A 6,939-nucleotide genomic window follows, 5' to 3' on the forward strand; every position below is an offset into this window, starting at 1 on the left:
GACTCCAATTGAAGTAAGGCTCTTCCATTCTGGCTCCTCCCAAGCCCTCTGAAATCCACTTTAAATAGCTTACAATATATACTTTTCTACTTCAACCTAAACAGCTCTAAACAGAGAACATTCTATGTACTAATATTCAGAAAGTCACAATTGAGAAGATTTTCAAAAATACTTATGTGACAGCAGCCATCGGGGACTTTGGAATTTTTTAAAATGTTATCCTTTGTGTCTACGTGATGCTAAATTGCCCAAACTAACCTAAAATATGGGCCCTTCTGCTTATCTCAAAACACCTATTGCCTAAGCAATATCTGAAGTTCATAGTTGCTGTTGACTCTCTATATAATCAGGGCCATCAGGCAACGCTTAACAAGCGCTAACTAATGATATCAGGATATGGATATAAATTAGAAATGCACACCCTAAATGGCTCTGATAGTTTCACTAAATATACACAGCAACACAGAATGATATTCCTGCTGTCAGATGTCAATATCTAGCTAGGAGCTTGATGGCACCATAGAAACTCGGACACATAAAAGTATGGTATTGACTGGATGGAAAATGAGGCTGCAGTTTAAGTTTGAAGCTGCCCAGCATGCCAAGAATTGTGAATAACTTGCAACATGAACTCCCTGTAAACAAGGCAGTCCAAGGAGGATAAATCAGAGACAACCATAGCAAGGATATGGATTGACCAAGTGCTGGTCACTCTAAGCATATGAAGAGCACTGTGTATGTGTTACAGTGACCTGGTTTGATCCCAGGACAGCATTTTAAATGGTTTATTAAGAAGAGGCTTGACACATAAAAAGATTTCCTCAGTTAAAGCCCTGAAACTAAACCTCTAAGAGAAAAATGCTTTTGATGCACCAGTCAGCAAAAGGCCATAAATACTGAAGCGGAGGTTACACTGTTAGTCACAGACCTGCTCCCATAGAAAACACCACAAACTTATGGACAATATATGCAAGGGAGGTGGCCTGTGGAGAAAGACAAGGTTCATGAGCAAAGCAAGTTCCCTCCACAGTGACTCAGTGTTGCATTGTAATTCTCTATATAAGTCATAACCCCACTAAGGCACTGCACAAATGTTTTAAAATACCACAGAGTGTGTGTGTCAAATCAGTATGTTTTCAGAGCTCATGTAGAAAGGACAGTTCTTCTATGAGAGTACTCCGATCTAACAGACTTCAGCGAGACCAAGAGAAGGGAGATCAGATCTAGCTGTGACATATTTTGGTGGAAGTGATGCTGCTGGAAGTCAGACAGCACCTCCCACAAGTCAACCAAGGAAGTGCCCATGTTAGCAATGAAGGCCTCCCTTGTCTGCACCATTTGCCAGAGAGGGAAGGAAGATGCTAGTGACAAAAATAAAAACAAACAAAGAATGTATCCCTTTGTAAAAGACACAAACTGAAGCCAGTGACAAATTTCCCTCCCACCTTTCTGTCCAAGTGCCTTCTCCAAAGCCCACTAAAGACAAAGGGAGTCTTTCCTTTCTCTTCAGTGAGTGCTGGATAAGGTCCCAATTGCTAAGGAACTTAGTCCAGAGAGACACCAACTTTCTACTTGTCCCTCCACACATACTTGCCGGTATAGATGGTCATTAAGTTATGCAGAGCTTTTTCCTTCTAGCTGGATAACTTTTCCTTTCCCCTCCATCAAACTTACAACAACAAATAAACAGCTTTACCATGTCACAAATTACATATTGCCTTTTCTGGAAGGAACTTTCCCTTTGGATCATTTCTGTTGATGGATATTTCAGTGTTGTTTTTTGGGGGTGAGGTGTTTATAATAGACAATAAAAAGTAACATTCCCATTGTACAGCAGCTGTCATGCAACATTCAAAAGGTACATAAAAACAACTGTCCCCTTAGAATAGCCTGCACCTACAAGCATACCTGTTCCCTCAATCCATTAGCTACCCCAAAAGCTGAACTTTGCAACAGGCTCAGAACAATACAAAACTGAAGCTGTGATGGAACAAGGGAAAGGTAGCAAGTTACAGAGCTGAAGAACCTTTGGCTAAAATGTCCTTCCACCTGCTCCTCTGACTTAAAGTACGCTGGATCTAGTTAGACCCACTCTTCTGGCCACAGTTGTAAGGGTATTGCATAGGAAAAAGACATAATATATACAATTTCACACTGCTTATAAACAAGACCAAGTGGACATGGTCACGGCAGGCTTAATTCCTGGTGGAATTTAAGCTTCAGAACATTCCACAAATTTATTATTCATTCATCTCTAAAGCAACCCCCTGTGATGTCAAAAACTGAGAAATGTGACCTCAGGTAGAGAGCAAGCTACAGGAGCAGATGAACTTTCAATGAAGTGAAAAGATTCCCTTTGCATGTAAATAGCCCTAATATATCTAAGGAAGACAAATAAATGACAGAAACCAATATGATATATCAACAGAATTATCTCTAAACTCAATGGGAGGAGTTATATTCTCGCTTAGAAGTCAATGGTGTTACTTTGTATTTACACCACTCTCACCGACAGCATAGTTTGGCCCAGTTTTCCCAACCCTTCCCCCCAAGCCTTTAAGATTTAAAACAAACTAGCAATAACAACTCTACAACTGATTCATCAGTGCCTATTGCAGTTACTTATTTTAGTGGCAGTAAAGTAAGGGTCAAATATTTCTCTGCGATAAGCAGGTTAACTCCCATTACAGTCAAACAGAGTTAATGTGCTTACCAGAGCATAGAGCCTGGCTTTAAGTCTCTGGGATCAAAGTGAGGATATTGCTGGCACCTTAGCACCATAGGACTGGAAGGTACCTCGAGGGGTCACCTAGTCCAGTCCCCTGAACTCATGACAGGACTAAGTATTATCTGGACCATTCCTGACAGGTGTTTGTCTAACCTGCTCTTAAAAATCTCCCATGATGGAGATTCCACAACCTCCCTAGGCAATTTATTCCACTGCTTAACCACCCTGACAGTTAGGAAGTTTTTCCTAATGTCCAACCTAAACCTCCCTTACTACAATTTAAGCCCATTGCTTCTTGTCCTATCCTCAGAGGTTAAGTACAACAATTTTGCTCCCTCCTCCTTGTAACAACCTTTTATGTACTTGAAAACTGTTATGCCCCTCTCAGTCTTCTCTTCTCCAGACTAAACAAACCCATTTTTTTCAATCTTCCTTCATAGGTCATGTTTTCTAGACCTTTAATCATTTTTGTTGCTCTTCTCTGGACTTTCTCCAATTTGTCCACATCTTTCCTGAAATGTGGCACCCAGAACTGGACACAATATTCCAGTTGACGTCTAATCAGCACGGAGCAGAGCAGAAGAATTACTTTTCGTGTCTTGCTTACAACATTCCTGCTAATACATCACAGAATGATGTTCACATTTTTTTGCAACAGTGTTACACTGTTGACTCATATTTAGCTTGTGGTCCAATATGAACCCCAGATCCCTTTCCCCAGTACTCCTTCCGAGGTAGTCATTTCCCATTTTGTATGTGTGCAACTAATTGTTCCTTCCTAAGTGGAGTACTTTGCATTTGTCCTGATTGAATTTCATCCTATTTATGTCAGACCATTTCTCCAGTTTGTCCAGATCATTTTGAATTTTAATCCTGTCCTCCAAAGCACTTGCAACCCCTCCCAGCTTGGTATCATCCCCCAATTTTATAAGTGTACTCTCTATGCCATTATCTAAATCATTGATGAAGATATTGAACAGAACCGGACCCAGAACTGATCCCTGCGGGACCCTAGGTAAGAAGGGCATCCACAGCAGGTTTCCGATCCTAGGTGCAAACTACTGGCCTTCCTCTTGAGCACACTTTCTGCTGGCAGATACTGACATTTTTTTCTTTACACTTTGTAAAGTTCCCCCTCCTGCCCCTTAGCTTTTCAATACTGCCACATAACTTTCATGCCAAGTTAGGATCAAGTGGCTAAACGGAGCTGTGCAGTTGCCTCAAATCCGCGCTGAGCGGAGAGCATGGAACTGCTCCATTATCCTATTAGCCTGCAGAGTAATCCTCGGCGGCCGCCCCCCGGCCTGGAAGGCAGCAGCCTGCAGAGCCAGCCAGGCGCGGGAGCTGGAGCAGCTTGCGGGGCAGGGGTTAGAGAGATCATCCCCCTGGAGTCAGTCAGTGCTACTCACGGGGGCGGCACTTCTCGGGGTCTCCTTTGAGGCTCCAGCCGCCGAGTCCCGTGTCTGCATGGTGGCGGGGAGCAGGCTGGGGTGCGGATACAGGTGGCTGGGGAACACCTTCACGTACAGCCCCCAAGTCACCGGAGGGGTGCAGGTGGAGGGGGGCTCTTTTTTCCCCCCAAGAAAAACCAGGCTTCTTCTCTTTTGGTCCCTTGGGCAAGTCCAGAGCTCCTCGGCCACCACATCCCCCGGAGAAGAAGCACCCCTGCCCGACACCAGCTGGCCCCAGGAACCGGGGGGGGGGGGGAGGTGTGTGCAGAGGAGACACCCCACCAGGAATGCCCAGAGCTCTGCTCTCCGGCCCCCCTAGCACCGCTCAGTTCCCTCCCTGGGACTCAACAGATTTGGGGGAGGGGTAGCTCAGTGGTTTGAGCATTGGCCTGCTAACCCCAGGGTGGCGAGTTCAATCCTTGAGGGGGCCATTTAGGGATCTGGGGCAAAGAAAATTAGGGCTTGGCCCTGCTTTGAGCAGGGGGTTGCACTCGATGCCCTCCAGAGGTCCCTGAGATTCTGAGGAGCCGCGCAGGGCGACGGGCGCCGCGGAGGGAGCCCAGCCCGCTTCCCGCGGAGGGAGAGCGGCACGCGCGGTCGCGGCGCCCCGCGCTCAGCCCGCCTCTCCCCCGCGCCGCCGCCTGTCTCCGCGAGAAGCCCTGCGGTGCGCCCCCCAACCCCGAAGAAAGCGCCTCGGGCGCAAGCCTCTGACACGCGCGCCCCAGCAAACCCACTTCGACGGACGTGGAGTTGTCGGCCAAGCTGCCTTCGGCGCGGGGGGACGGGCGGTGGGCTCGGCTGCCTGTGGGCTCGCTTCTCTTGCGGGCTGGATCTGGGGGCTCCTCTCGCCGCCCCCGCGTTCCCCCTCCGGCTGGGATTGTCTCGCCAAGACTGGGCGGCTCGAGGCCGGCAACTCGCCGCTCCTCGCTTGGGCTCAGTTGCTCGCGGAGTGCGAGCGAGCGAGGGGGGAGGCAGGGCGCGAGAGAGCACTTTGCACTCATGTGATCTGCTTGGGAAGCTGATTAAAAGCAGGTCACTCCCGGGGCAGTCTCGCCCACCGGGACTGGAGGAAGGCAGAGGAAGAGGAGAGGGGCTAGGACTCGGAGAGGTGCCGGATTTGAGGTCCTCGGTTAGTGCTAAGGAAAGGTAGCCGCCGGGTAGCATCCCTCCTCTGCAGTTTCCTATGTTGTAGGCTCTGTGGCTCAGGTGAGCAAAGAGTAGAGCTTTGCTGGGAAAGAGACGCTCTGCAAAACCCTCGTCTGATGGTGATAGTTCCCCCAGTTCTGTTAATTGGAGATGCAGTGTCAGCACCATAATGTGCTGGGTCAGGAGGGCTAGCGTCTGCGAGCCCCTGTGCCAGGTAACTTATTATTATTATTTTTTTTTAATCCGATTGCATCTATCTTCCTGTTTGCAGTGTGCACACACAAAGAGTGAATTCACAGTCGGCCACAACGCATGGGAGATTCACATTTATGTCCCAGGTAACCATGAACAAATCTCGGAAATTTCAGACACAAAGAATTATTTCACTTTTTGGCACTATGGGCCTGATCCAAAGCCCATGGAAGTCAAGAAGACTTTAAGTTAACTGGGCTTTGAATCCAACCTTATTTGAATCTCTTGGCTGTCCATAATTGGGCTGGAAACATTGAAAGAAAAATATGTCTGGTACTTTTAATTTCCAGTTAGGCTGAAAATACTACGAAACAACTTATTTTCTCATGGAATTTCATCACTTCTAGTTCTGTTGACTGCTTTCACTTTAAGGCAGGCTTTCCCCATTTTTAGCCTCATTGCATCTGTTAAATGAGAATGCTCCCCAATTGAATTAAAAAGGTAGTTGACATTCTAAAGTCAGGCATATTCTTTCTAATTTCTAAACCTTAGAGTGAGACTATTTCTTGGCTATAAAGGCACACCGCATTTGGGGTTTTGGTCTTCTTTCTGGGGTCATAAATGTTGGGTCCTATTCAAAGTTAGTGCAGAAATGCAGTTCAGGTTCTCCTGTTTCTAGAGAAATTAGCTAAGAAAGTCCTCTGTCTGGCAAAAGTGTATATTGCATCATCTAACACCTTCCACCTGTAACAATAAAAGGCACTGTACAGTAAATCCCAGACTAGATAATTGCACCCACCTGGATTCTTTCTGGGTGCAGTAAACTAATCCCTTCCATTTCTTCCTTTGCTTTCATCACACAGCCACAGCGGGATTTAATGATAGCAGTGTCACTGAAGACAAACAACTTAGATCATCAACACAAAATAGTAGACTGGTTCAGATAGAACAGTTCTCTCTAGCAGCTGGGCTAGCAACATAAGCCAGGCTTCTCTGGAGTCAAATGGCCAGGAGAGCAGTGAGAAATCTACTTCTTCATTGTGTGATGAAAATTATGCAAGACAACAACAATAAAGAGGGATACTTAGTAGCTGGCTTGTGCAGTCCCTGGAGTGCTCCACCTGAGAGCTGGGCCCTATTATGCTAAGCACTGTACAAACATAGTAAGTGACATTCCCTATCCCAAATAGCCTAGAATGTTTGACACCTCAAAGATTTGTTCATCTGATTGCTGTGTGCTCTGGATGAAGAGTGAGGTTGGAGCAGACTGGTGAGACAAGGGAAGAATGTTGCAGATTGACTTGTACATTTTTCTGTGGCCTAAAGAGAAAACAGACCTACAGCAGGTCAGAAATATGTTTCCCCCTACAGAAAATTTCAATTTTTTGTTGAAAAAAGGAAAACTGAGGTTTTTTAGGTTTT

General features: G+C 46.2%; 1 protein-coding gene across 1 annotated transcript in view; it reads right to left on the minus strand.

The window, feature by feature from the left end:
- PTN (pleiotrophin) overlaps positions 1-5,149 on the minus strand; it is a 116,891-nt gene extending 111,742 nt beyond the window's left edge. The window contains exon 1 of the mRNA XM_073322129.2: positions 4,914-5,149. The gene's annotated coding sequence lies outside the window, so the exon portion shown is untranslated. The remainder of the gene's footprint in view (positions 1-4,913) is intronic.
- Between the last annotated feature and the right edge of the window lie 1,790 nt (positions 5,150-6,939).

The sequence above is a fragment of the Lepidochelys kempii genome, chromosome 1 (genome assembly GCF_965140285.1).
Source record: "Lepidochelys kempii isolate rLepKem1 chromosome 1, rLepKem1.hap1, whole genome shotgun sequence".
Taxonomy (NCBI): Eukaryota; Metazoa; Chordata; order Testudines; family Cheloniidae; genus Lepidochelys; species Lepidochelys kempii.